Source organism: Gossypium hirsutum, chromosome A10 (genome assembly GCF_007990345.1).
Source record: "Gossypium hirsutum isolate 1008001.06 chromosome A10, Gossypium_hirsutum_v2.1, whole genome shotgun sequence".
Lineage (NCBI taxonomy): Eukaryota > Viridiplantae > Streptophyta > Magnoliopsida > Malvales > Malvaceae > Gossypium > Gossypium hirsutum.
Genome location: NC_053433.1, coordinates 106,654,611 through 106,668,297, shown reverse-complemented (window position 1 = coordinate 106,668,297; position 13,687 = coordinate 106,654,611). Strand labels below are relative to the sequence as shown.

Below are 13,687 nucleotides of genomic sequence, written 5' to 3'. Positions count from 1 at the left end.
AAGATATTAGGAATGCTCAATTTTTATTACTTTAGCCATTTATTTTTCTTGCAATTTAAATTTATTTTATTACTTATTAATTTACCTTTTCCTTCTCTTGGCAGGTTTTTATAGTTTATGACTAGAAGAGACCCATCAGGACCACTACTTTTTGACGAGGAAATCGATCGCACAGTTCGCGGAAACCAAAGAGAAATAAGGCGAAGCCTAAGATATATAGAGAACGAGCAAGAAGACGATACTCAACCCCTAACCGAAGAGATGGCTGAAAACTAAGATAATCAGCTACTTCCTGTAATTGCGGCTAATCAAAATCCTGCTTCACGCACTATGTATGATTATGCTAAACCTTCTTTAACAGGAACTGAATCAAGCATAGTTAGACCTGCGGTAGCTGCAAATACTTTTGAATTGAAACCTAACACAATTCAAATGATACAACAGTTTGTTCAGTTTGATGGTTTACAGGATGAAGATCCCAACGCTCACTTAGCAAACTTTTTGGAACTATGCAATACATTTAAAATCAATGGCGTTTCTGACGATGCCATACGTCTTCGGTTGTTTCCCTTTTCATTGAGGAACAAAGCTAGACAGTGGTTGAACTCGTTACCACAAGGGTCAATTACTACTTGGGAACAAATGACCGAAAAAGTTTACTAAAATATTTTCTGCCAGCTAAAAAGGCCAAATTACATAATGATATCTCTTCTTTTGTGCAGATGGATTTAGAAACACTCTACGATGCATGAGAGAGATACAAGGACCTTTTGAGAAGGTGCCCTCACATAGGTTACTGCTTTGGCTTCAGGTTCAAACATTCCATAATGGCCTGAATCCTTCGACTCGACAAATGGTTGACGCAGCTGCTGGCGGAACCATCAATAATAAAACACCTAAAGATGCTTATGAATTTATAGAGGAGATGTTACTGAATAACTATCAGTGGCAAGTCATGAGGATTAAGCCAACTAAAACAGCCGGTGTTTATAACGTCGATTCGGTCACCATGCTCTCTAATCAGGTAGAACTTTTGAATAAGAAAATTGATGGTTTTCTTAATTCTTCACAGGTTCACCCAGTAATGCAGTGCGAACTAAGTGGAGGTGGAACAAGCCATTCAGAATACCAACCTTATGGCCACGAGATGGATAATGAGCAATTAAATTACATAGGTAATAATCCTCGACCTCAAAACAATCCATATAATAACACTTACAATGCAGGTTGGAGGAACCATCCCAATTTCTCGTGGGGCGGTCAAAGAAATCAAAGCCCACAACCACCTCCAGGCTACCAACAACCACCCTACCATTGAAGAGATGCTCTCAAAGTTTATATCGATGTCAGAAACCCATTTTCAGAACACCTAGACAGCACTTAAAAATCAACAAGCGTCGATCCAAGGGCTCGAAACTCAGATAGGTCAGCTTTCCAAACTAATCTTCGAACGACCATAAGGTACTTGCCAAGTAATACTGAACCCAACCCAAGGGAACAACTCAACGCAATTAATATTCAAGATGATAAAGGAGTTGTTGAGCCTGAACCAGGATCGAGGCAAGAAACTATGGTAAGCAAAGGTCAAGGTGAGGTAGGTCATAATAAAAACAAATCGGTGAATGCCGAATATAAACCTCGTGTACCATACCCAAACGCGACAAGAAAAGACTGCTTAGATGAACAATTTGGTAAATTCCTTAAACTCTTAAAAAAATTACACATTAACTTACCGTTTATTGAAGCGCTATCGCAGATGCCAAACGCAATGAAATTTTTAAAGGAACTAAAAGATTCAGGGAGTTTTATGATTCCTTGCTTAATTGGTAGTTTTGATGTTAATAATGCATTAGCTGATTTTGGGGTTAGTATCAATGTCATGCTTTACAAAATATTTGAGCAACTAGGTATCGGGAAACCAAACAGACTAGGATGAGTATTCAATTAGAAAATAAAACTATAAGATTCCCTAGGGGTATTATTGAAAATGTGCTAGTTAAAATCGATAAATTCATATTTCCCGTTGACTTTATTGTTCTCGACATAGAGGAGGATAGCAACACTCCTTTAATTTTAGGAAGACCCTTTTTAGCAGCTGCTAAAATGATTATTGATGTTGGCACAGGTGAACTCACACTTCGTGTGGGAGATGAAAAACTCACTCTTCAAGCTCGCAATTCTGGCAACACATCAGAAATTAAAGGTGATCGTTTAACCGATTCTACTAAAATTGACAATATGACACAACCTTCTTTGCAGGAAATGAGTCTGAAGGAAGTACATGAGCCATTCTCAAACAATAATAGAGAACCTATTCATGAAGATCGAAGGCTAACCGAGAACACCCGACAAACTGAATCTTCGACGGAACGTGCTCAATACCTTTCCAAATCAACTTAAGGTTGGAGATAGAGTCTTATTAAATGCTGCAGATCCCTACATTGTCGCTACTACACCGAATGAAGAAATCCCTCTTACAGTACTCAGTATTTTCCCATTCGGTACGGTGGAGGTGAGCCATCCCAAGTTCGGCACTTTTAAGGTAAACAACACCCGTTTAAAACCTTATTTTGATGAGATTGATAGTAGGAATGAGGAGTATAAACTCCTTAGACCACCATGATCATTCAACGGAGAGGTAAGTTGAGATTAGACTATAAACAAGCGTTCCTCGGGAGGCAACCCAAGCACTAACTGTATTAACCTCTTTAAAATTTAGTCTTCAACACCTAACTTACTAACGGAGCTTTTGAATATAGGTTTTCCACAGAGACACAGCCACTGACACGGGTGTGCTTAAGGCCATGTGAAAATAGGGCAAACCCCAGAGACGGGCTACGATAAAACACCATAGCCGTGCGACATGGCAATGGTCAAGCCTGCCAAAACAACACGGGCGTTCGACACGCCCGTGTGTAAGAACCATGGGCGAACCTGTTAAAACAGCACGGGCATGCAACACGCCAGTGTCTAGTACTCGTAGTTGAACCTGTTAGATTGACACGGGCGTGGGGCTTGCATACACGGGCGTGGGAGAAGCGAGCAACGCTAGACACAACCGTACGACACGGTTGTGTGCATCCACACGCCCAAGAAACACGGGCGTGTACTAAATGTCAAACTTGCCTAAATTTGAAATTCGCGAATCACACGGGCTGAAATTGGGGAACACGGGCATGTGCCCTGGTCGTGTGGCCCAAAATCTATAAATACCCTGCATTATTCACTTTCTTCCCCTTTCAAAAACCCTAACCGTAGCTGCTGCAAGTCCACATGGCCTCCCTACCACGCCCGTGCGCCGCTTCCCACTCTATTTTTGACGCTCAATCTCTCCCCCCTAATGTTTGTTTTCTCCTTTCACATATATTTTACTTATTTCTAATGCTTATTATCAACATAATCTCCATATCTTTTGAACTATTTTTCATTTTGCTCACTAGTCTATCATTTAATTTGCATTCTTAGGTTAGTTATCATATATTTCATGTTAAATCAAGTTATTAAGGAAACCCCATACCCATGACATTACTATGCTTATTCTCATGCTATTACCATGCCAATGTCTATCATTTAATTTGCATTCTTAGGTTAGTTATCATACATTCCGTGTTAAATCGAGATTAGGAAAACCTCATACCCATTACATTACTATTCTCATTCTCATTGTTATTTTGGTTGAGTTTGCTTTATATTAGTAGTCTTGGCAGAAATAGTTAGTTCAAATTTATGACTTTTTACTTTTTCAAATTCGTTTACCTATTATTATTATTATTATTTATATTACAGGTTTTTAGTGTTGTCTTCACGAGGGAAGAAGGCCACTGTCCCTGCTTCAAAGAAGAGGAAGGGAGTGTCATCTTCCACAGGTCCAACCGCAGAAATTCATCAACCCCTCCTACAGTTCCCCCATGGGCCCTAGGAAGAACTTTTCCAAATACTTCGGGCATGACCTTTAATTGTGGGTCGCTACATCAACTGGGCTGCCTAGAACAAGTTCAGTTGGCTGATGCGATTCGGGCCCTTCTAACCACTGACCCTTGCGATTTGTTCTTTGGGATCATCGAACCAACATACCTCGAGCTCACGATAGAACTATGCTCAACTTCCATCTTCAGACCGTAATGACAAACTACGATGATTTCGGTACGGTCCAGTTTCACCTAGGCAGGTTAATCTGCCAGTTAAGTGTCCCAGAGTTCAGTGTTGCACTAGGATTATATACGGAGGAGTTCAAGGAGGAGAATAAACTACATGCTCTCACTCGCCACATACATTTCTCTCCCTCGAAGTGCTGGCACACTTTGGCCCCTGGCGCAGCCTCCTACAATCCTATCCACTTCAAGGCATCAGTTCTCTCTCCCTCTCTAAGGTACCTACACGCTATTTTGGCTTACACGATTATAGAGAGGCGACAGAGCACTGGTGTCGTCAACTCTCACGACGCCTACTTCTTATGGTGCATGTCGCACGGGCACGTCATCGACCTTGCCTATTTCCTCACCCTCACGATTCAGCATAAGACGGAGTGGCATCGGAAGGGGCTCATCTCCATTGGCCCCTATGTAACCTGGTTGGCTCGACACTTCGGGCTCCTCAGCATTGCGGCCCAAGAATCATCCCTTACCCTCATCGGCCAGATGTCTCCATAAAGCATCTCGAGCATGCTTAGTATAAGGATGATCAAGAGGCGCCGAGGAACCTACCCTCCCCAATATCGTCTCGCCCAACCTACCGAGGAGGAGGCCTACGAGGACATTCCTGATGATGTCCCCCACAGCACGAGGACCCACCGACTCAGCCACCACCACCCTCTCATCCAATTCATGCGGTGACTTCATATGCTGACATCTCTGAGCGCCTCACTCGATTCGAGCAGCAGTGTTTTCAACGATTTGACAACATTGATGCTACTCTACAACAGATTTGTCGGCACCTCCACATCTCATCGCCAGTCCCACCTCGCGAACCATCCAGCGATGAAGATGTTTAAAAACATTTATTTATTATTTTATGTTTTTAATTTTTATTAAAACTACTTTTTATTTTTATTTTTAGTAGATTTTAGATTTTATTTTTAATTATCAATTTTGGTTATTTCTTTATGAGTAATTATCCTTCCTTATATCTCCTAAAAAGTTATTATTTTATCACAGTTATATAGAACTCCTATGCTCATCATCGCATAGGAACTAAAAACTCCACCGGGAAAGGTTCTCCACGACTGCCATATCCTGATCAACCACGACCATAACTAACACTAGATATAATATTCATTTGGCACAGGACTTATGGACTAATGAACCTCTACGATCGCCGGAGTATCCTCCTCCACTCTCAAACCGATTACTCTCCAAAACTCTAATTCGAGGGATTCATCATACAGGAAGTTTCACTTCTCTCCCTATCTTATTTTTATACTCTAATATCTATATTTGTACATTGAAGGCAATGTACATCTTAAGTGTGGGGGTATTTATTTCATTATCAGAAAAATCCCTGAATAACTATCTTGTTCTCTTGGAAAGCTCTCATATCATATTTAGGATAAATTTTGATTGATTTATGATTTTTGTTGATATATCTTGAATTAAAACATAAGCATGTATGCATTGATTGTTTAAACTTCAAGACATCAGAGAATCAAGCATGATAAGTTGATTTTTAAGAATTTAAAATCTTAGGTTATTTCCCCAAAGTTTAGGTATTACTTTAAGTTGGAATTCACAAGTTTTAAACATCAAAAAGCCATAATTTTTGTGAGATTTTGAGCCTTTTGAGCGTCTATTAATTCTTTCATGCTTACTTTTATTATTGCTTTGAGTGCGTCAGTATTGAACTGTTATTCTAAAACTTACTTGATTATGCATATCGAGACCACACCATTTGATTTGATATATCAAAATGATTAAAAAACTTAGGATTAACCCACTCATGCCATGAAAAGCCTACCTCCACGATTAACCCCTAGTAAACCCCCTTGAGCCTAACAAGCCATTACTTGTATTACCCTGAATATTAACCCTTAACCCATTATTGTTGAAATCCCCCAAAATTAATTTGATCCCTATTTTTGTCGAGAATCTGAGCTAGAATAGTTGATTAGCTATGTTTTATTCTATTTTGTAAATATTTAACTTGTTCTAAAAAAAACAATGTAATTCCATATTCTGAGAAGAAACTCTGTTGTACACAAGTGATGATTAACTCTTTTTCTAGTTAGATAATTTTTCAATTCAATCTCGATTCTAACCCTTTCTTTCAGCTTGTGACCACACCCCCTAACCAAGTCTCATTACAACCCTCTAAAAACCTTTTGATTGATGTTTCATCTCAATTTATCAGTGGTGGAGATTTGATTTTCATGCAAGCCTATGGTAATGACTTTTCAATATTGACTATTGAGTGCTTCATTTATTGTCCTTAAATACCTCGAGTGATTTGAGTGAATCTTTAGTGAGGATGTGAAACTCTGTGACATTCTGAATCAAAGGTAATTACTTAGATGAGAGGAGACACCTATGTTTTCAGGATAAAATGCTCAACTTGGAATGTTTGAAACTTTTATGTTCTTTTAGTTAAATTCTCAATGTATGATTGCCAATGGATTATTTTGAGATATTATCGATAGAAATTATAAGTTGGGAAGAATTTATTTTGATTATGAGTTGAGAATTTTGCTTGAGGACAAGCAAATGCTTAAGTGTGGGGGTATTTGATAAACCGTAATTTATACATATTTTGACCCCATGTTTAATGCATTTTATGGATGATTTTCCATTAGAATTGGTGAATTCGATGCTCCTAAGGCTTTTATTTCATGTTTTATGCCTAGGAGAGCATAGGAGAGTGAAAGAAACGAGAAACGAGCCAAAAATGAAGAAAATGGGCCACAGTACGAAATCAAAACGGCTTGGACCTCCTCACACGAGCAGACCACACAGTCGTGTCAATTTGGCAGGCTCGAGCACGGCCTGAAGTAATCACACATGGGCGTGTCACGCGGGCGTGTCCCTGTCAAGCCGAAGTTAAGTCCAATTCGGAAAAGGCTAATTTTGAGGGCTCTTAGGCACTCCAAAGCCTATAAATACACCATAGAGGAGGAAGAAAAGAGGACACACAGAGTAGGGAGTAAGAAATTACTCCAAGGAAGCCGATTGATCCATCTCAGAAACTGGATTCACCATCAAGACTAAAGATCTCTCCTCAATTTCCCCTTCAGGAGTTTTGGGTTTTCTTTATGTTTTGTATTGTTTATTATTCTGAGATGTTTTCTTATTTAGTTATGAACTAAAACCCCTAAATACCTAAGGGGAATGAAACCTAAGACGAATCTTGTTATTATTTTCTGAATTGTATGATAAATATTTAACTTGTTCTTAATTATGTGTTCTTAATTCTTGTTTTGATATCCCAGGATACTGATTCAAGATAAGCTCTTATTCAGAGGAGGAATAGACCCTGTCTAAGAGTACATTTGTCATAATTAAGCGGAGTTTTTTGCGCGCCTAGACATAGGGTGACAAGATTTTGCCAGATTAGGGTGAAACCTAGTAAGTGGATCCATAGATCGAGTTAATGCAAACTTAGGGTGTTAATTAGAGAAAGGTCTCAATTATTCAATTTAGGAATTAGACGTTATTAGTCTTGAATAGGGACAATAAAATAACTTAGGGATCTCTACGGAATAAGTTAAGTGAATAAATCATCTGATTCGGAGCCAGAAAAACAAGTGAAGTCTAGGTGGGTTTTTCCTTAGGTATTGTCTTAATTCAATCGATTTTCCCAAAAGTAATTCCCCAATTCTATTCTCTGTGAGTTATTAGTTTAAATAATTAGTTAATTAAAACAAAACCTCTTTATTTTTAGGCTAGATAATAAAAAGACAGTCATTACTAGTACTTTTAGTTCCTTTGGGTTCGACAATCTGGTCTTGTTAAAGCTATACTACTTTTCGATAGGTACACTTGCCTACATCGTGATAATAGTTAGTTTCAAAAACGATTAATCATATATATTTAAAACCTATATATCACAAAATCACACGGTCACCTATACTTTCAATTTTTTGCCTTTCTAGTTGAGGATCTTTAATATTCCTCTTGAATACATAGATAGACAAGTGGCGTTAGATGTAGGTAAAGCTATAGGAGAAGTTTTTGCGATAGATTAGAGAGACAATGATAGAAAGTGGACTGAGTACATTAGGGTTAGGGTGAAAATTAATGTCCAAATTAGGGTGAAAATTAATGTCCAAAAACCCTTGCGCAGAGTGGTCTATTTGGTGAGAAATGATGGGATCGAAACTGTATGTGTGATCAAATATGAACGCCTACAAGTGTTCTGTTGTATATGCGGGCTAATTAATCATACCATTCAAAAATGTGAAAAGAAGGAAGAACAAAATGAACAAAATTTCCAAGATGGCAATTGGCTTTGAGCTATGGTGAGAGGATCAACATAAGCCAGAGCCAACTGGAGAAATGACATCGAAGTGATAGATGAGAAGAAAGTTATGGAAAAAGAATCAAACAGTGACAGACAAGGGGAAAAAATGGGTCCACAATCTTGAACGGCAAGAAAAAGCCAAAAATGATGAAGAAGAATCAATCTCATGTTCTCCCATGGAAAAATGCCAACAGAGAACAAATCAGAAAGGAACAGGAAAATGAAGTGTAAAAGGAAGAGATTGAAAGTGAGCAATAAGAAGAATACTAATGAAAGCCTATTAGACCCGTTCGTAGAAAATTAGCTGATAATCTCTCACCATGTAAGGTGGCGGCTGGTGAACAACCCTGCCTAGAGCAGTGAGGTTCTTTTGTTGGAACTATCATGAGCTCGGGAACCCCGCGACAGTTCAAGAGCTCAAGCAACTGCTCATTGCTACTAACCCAGATTTTATCTTCCTTTGTGAAACTAAATTGCATTATAGTAGTCTTTCTCACGTTAGGGACCTTTGCAGGATGTAGGGTTGTTTAGTTGTTAGCTCAGAGGGGCGCAATGTGGGTTTAACTTTTCTTTGGAGAGAAGAGGTGGAGGTGGCTTTTCAAAATTATTTGAACCACGATATTGATTCTCTTGTTAGCATGGATGATAATGAAAATCTGCGCTTCATGGGGTTTTATGGACATGCTGATCTAAACTCAAGAAAAAGGTCGTGGGATATTCTTAGGAGGGTGGGTGGTGCAGTTAGGGAGGGTTGGATGGTGGGGGGAAATTTCTACGCTATCATTAATGATGTAGAGAATGAGGGGGTCGAAAGAAACCTAAGACCATGATGGATGATTTTTGCGAGCTGCTGGAGGAGCTCTCCCTGGTTGATATCAAGACTAACAATGGGTGGTTTACGTGGGTTAATAATAGAGAGGGGATGAACATGGTCAAGGAAAGGTTGGTCAGGTTTTTAGTTTCCACATATGTTATTGAGAATATGTCATACCTTGTTACTAAGATGGTGAGACAATTAAAACCAGACCATAATGCTATTCTTATGGACACGATGGGTAGTAAACTATTTAAGAACTTTAAAGACCCTAGATTGATCTTCAAATATGATGTATGATAGGCTAAAGATAAGAAAGCTAAAGAAATCATTAATAGAATTTGGACTGAGAACAATGGGGATATCTTGAATAAAATAGAGAAGGTGCGTGATGATCTTGGGCCGTGGTAGCAAAAATGATATAGAAGAATGAAGAACCATATTAGTGGGTTGGAGAGGAAGATCGACAAGCTTATGGATGGTCCAAACAGGGAGAACACGGCTAACCTTATTAAATCGACTCACTTTAAGCTTGGGCACTTGTATGCTATGGATAAGGGATATTGGGCGCAAAGGGCTCGCATTAAGTGGATCAAAGAGGGTGATAGGAACACTCGCTATTTCCACGTGCATGCTACTGAAAAAGAAAGATGGACATTTGTCAAACTACATTGGGCTACTTCCACAATCTTTTCAAGTCTACCACCACTTCAAATGATGATCCTGACTTGCATTATATCTGGATGTGCATTACCGATAATATGAATTCTAGATTGAAGAGGGATTTTATTGATGATGAGATCACTGCTACCTTTAACAATATGGACCTACGCAAAGCTCCAGGGATTGATAGCCTCTCATGCAATTTTTTAAAGAGCATTGGGCAGTTGCTGGGAAAGACATCTTAAAGTTGTGTTAGGATGTGCTCAATAGCAACAAAGATGTTGCCCGCCTTAATGATACTTTGCTTGTATTGATTCCAAAAATTAAAGACCCGATTAATATGACTAATTTTCATCCCATCAGCTTGTGCAGGGTTGTTTATAAAATTATTTCCAAAGTCTTGGATAACCATCTCAAAGAATTCCTCCCATGTTGCATTAGCTAGAACCAAAGTGCTTTCGTCCCAGGTTGCATGATTCACGAAAATATTATAATTGCGCATGAGCAGATGCATTACCTTCAGAGCTCAAAAAATGGCCCGAACAAAGGTTTTATTGTTAAGCTCAACATGAGTAAGGCCTATGACTAAGTCGAGTGGAGTTTTCTCGAGAAAGTGGTGATTAAATTGGGTGTTAAACTCAATTAGGTCAAGAAAATCATGCATTGTATGCGTTCGGTTCATTATATGGTTAAATGCAATATGACTCTGTCCGACATTATTATTTCGAAAAGGGGTCTCCGGCAAGGGGACCCTTTATCCCCTTACATTTTTTTTGTTTTGCATGGAATTTTTCTCGAGTATGTTACTTCATGCTCAAAATGCTAATACTATCAAAGGCATTAAAGCAAGCAAGAATGGCCCTAGTATTAATCATCTCTTCTTTGCTGACGATGCCCTTCTTTTGTTTAAGAACAAAAAAAGTGAAGTGGAGGCATTCATGAATATCCTTGGCACGTTTGAAAAAATGTCGAGAGAAATCATCAACCTCGACAAGTCTGTGGTGTTTTTTAGCCCTAAAACTCCTATGTCTCAGCTTCTTTTCTTGGGTGGCTTACTCAATATGAAAGTGGTAGACAAGCTTGATAGTTATCTCGGCCTCCCTCTCCCCATTGGGAAGAAAAAATCCATTGCTTTTCAAAGTATTTCTAACCGCATTTCATGCAAAATCGACCGTTGGTCGAAAAAGGCTCTTATCTTATGGGGGTAAAGAAATCTTTGTTAAGTCCATTATCCAATATATCCCAAACTATGCTTTCTCGATGTTTCTTGCTCCTAAAGGCAACATTGAGGATGTTTAGTTAAAAATCAGTTGCATGTGGTAGAGGGGAATTGGTAAAAGTCGGGGCTAGTCTATGCTTGCTTGGAAGAGGATTTGTTACCCTAAAGGTATGGTGGTCTTGGGTTTAGGGGCCTCTATTTTTTTAATTTGGCCCCCTTAAGTAGATAGGTGTGACGGCTAAACACATGTAAAGACGATTTGTGCTTCCATATGTTGAATGCTAAGTATTTTACAAATGGGGACATCTTTCATCCCAAGTGTATTGATAAGCCTTCATATACTTGGCAAAGCATTGCCTCGGTTGCTAGAATGTTCAAAAATGGCTTCGATTGGATGGTGGCCGACAGGAAGAGCATCGATATTCGGCGTGATAATTGGGATTTTGAGGGGCTGACTGGTGAATCAATCTGCCTGAGCAGGCTGACTATTCAGGAACAAAAAGCGTGTGATATTTGGAATACGAATAACGTGGGCTTGAACGAAAATAGGGCCAATGAGATTTTTGGAAAAAATATGGGGGAGCAGATTTGTAAAGTTCTCATTATTACTAATGGCCCTAACGATTGAAGAATATGGTTTCACAACCCTTATAGATTTTATTCTTCAAAGTCAACGAACTCTTAGCTGCTTCTTAAGCATGTTGGCTATGGCCCTCACCACATCTTCTAGAGAATTATTTGGAAGCTGAAAACACTGCCTAAAATCCGCATCTTCTACTAGAGAATGGGGCATGACATCCTATCAACCTATGAGAAAGTTTCCACCATTCGTCGTGAGTTTAAGAGTGACTGCCATAGATGTGGAGCTTGCACTGAGACGCTTATCCATATGTTGAAAGACTGTTTCACTACTCACGAAATCCTTGTCTTAGGGGGCCTAAACAATAACCTTCTTGTTGGTGATTATACAGACTGTATTGACTGGGTTGAAGATGCAATGAGGGTGCCAGATCAAAAAGCCTTCTCCGACTTCATCACCACCTTTTGGAATTTTAGAACAACAAAAATAATTTTATTTTCCAGGGTAAAGAGGATAAGGCCAGGGTGGTTTGGGAAAGAGTTGCGACCTTATGCCATGATTTTCATATTCATAACTTGTTGAAAAAGCCTTTGCTGCCTATGATTACTATTGAAAAGAAATGGATGAAACCCCCTTATGGTATTGTGAAGATTAACTTTGATGCCACTGTGTTGATGAAAAATATGTGTAACACCCCTTACCCGTATTCAAAGACGAAACAGTGTTCAAGGCATTATTGGACTTATATCATAACATTTAAGCACATTCGAATAATAATTTTTGCATACAATTTAAAACTTTTAAACATTCATTCATATTGTCCCTTATAAGGCCCTACAAGACCTTAAAGCATGCTTAGAAGAGGTCCGAGACTAAACCGATAACTGAGGAGACAACTCAGAAACTTAGAAACTTTTCCTCAATACAAGGGTCACATGCCCGTGTGCCCTGGCCGTGCCCCTCACACGGCCAAGAAACACGCCCGTGTCTCAGACCGTGTGGAAATTCAAATTAAACTCACATGATTGTGTCCCAGCCCGTGCTCAACCCCGTGGAGCTCACTAACTTACCTCACACGGCCAGACCACATGCCCGTGTGTCTAGCCCGTGTGGCTCACACAGCCATCAGACACGCCCATGTCCAGGCCGTGTGGAAACAGGGCGTACATATTGACTTGCATCACACAGCCGAAGACATGCCTGTGTGCCCTGGCCGTGGTCGAATCTGACTTGGGTCACACGGCCAGCCACACGTCTATGTGCCAGCCCGTGTGCCACGCACGGCCAATAGGCACGCCTGTGTGTCTAGGCCGTGCCAAGTCTGGAGGGTATACTGACTTTAATTCTAAAGGCTACCCCAGGGATACACGGCAGTCTGCCAAGGCTATATGTCACACACAGTCGAGTCACAGGCCCGTGTGCTCGGCCGTATAGAGTGAAAATAGGCTTGGTTTAAGCCACATTCCTCACCCAACACAAGCATACCCAAACCATCTCAATTAATACCATTTTCATGCATTTATAAGCAACCAAAACGTGCAAATTCCACAAAATTTTATACCAAATCAACTTGGTACTCAAATACCAAACTATAACCAAGTATCATTCATTCATGAAAATCACATAACAAGGCATCATTTGAACTACCACATTTCTCTTTTTCACAATTAAATCCCTAATTGACATTTTTGTCAAAAATCACATAACAAAACTTACTTAACTATCACCAAACTTCCATAATCTATCATTAAACATCAAAGAATTCAAGTATTCAACAATGGTACCCTTCAAAATCATAAGTAAAATAAAAAATCAAGGTACGGGCTAGCTAGATTACAAAGCAACGATATTAAAAACGTAGAAATTATTAAAAATCGAGCCAAAACCGTACCTTAAATGACAATTGAAGCTTGGTCGAATGAAGACCTAAGTTTTGCTATTCTTTCTTCTCAATTTTCGACAAAAA

At 39.3% G+C, this 13,687-nt stretch overlaps 1 pseudogene; it reads right to left on the bottom strand.

Annotated features, from left to right (window-relative positions):
* Positions 1-689: 689 nt before the first annotated feature.
* On the bottom strand, positions 690-790 carry LOC121208745 (uncharacterized; annotated as a pseudogene).
* Between the last annotated feature and the right edge of the window lie 12,897 nt (positions 791-13,687).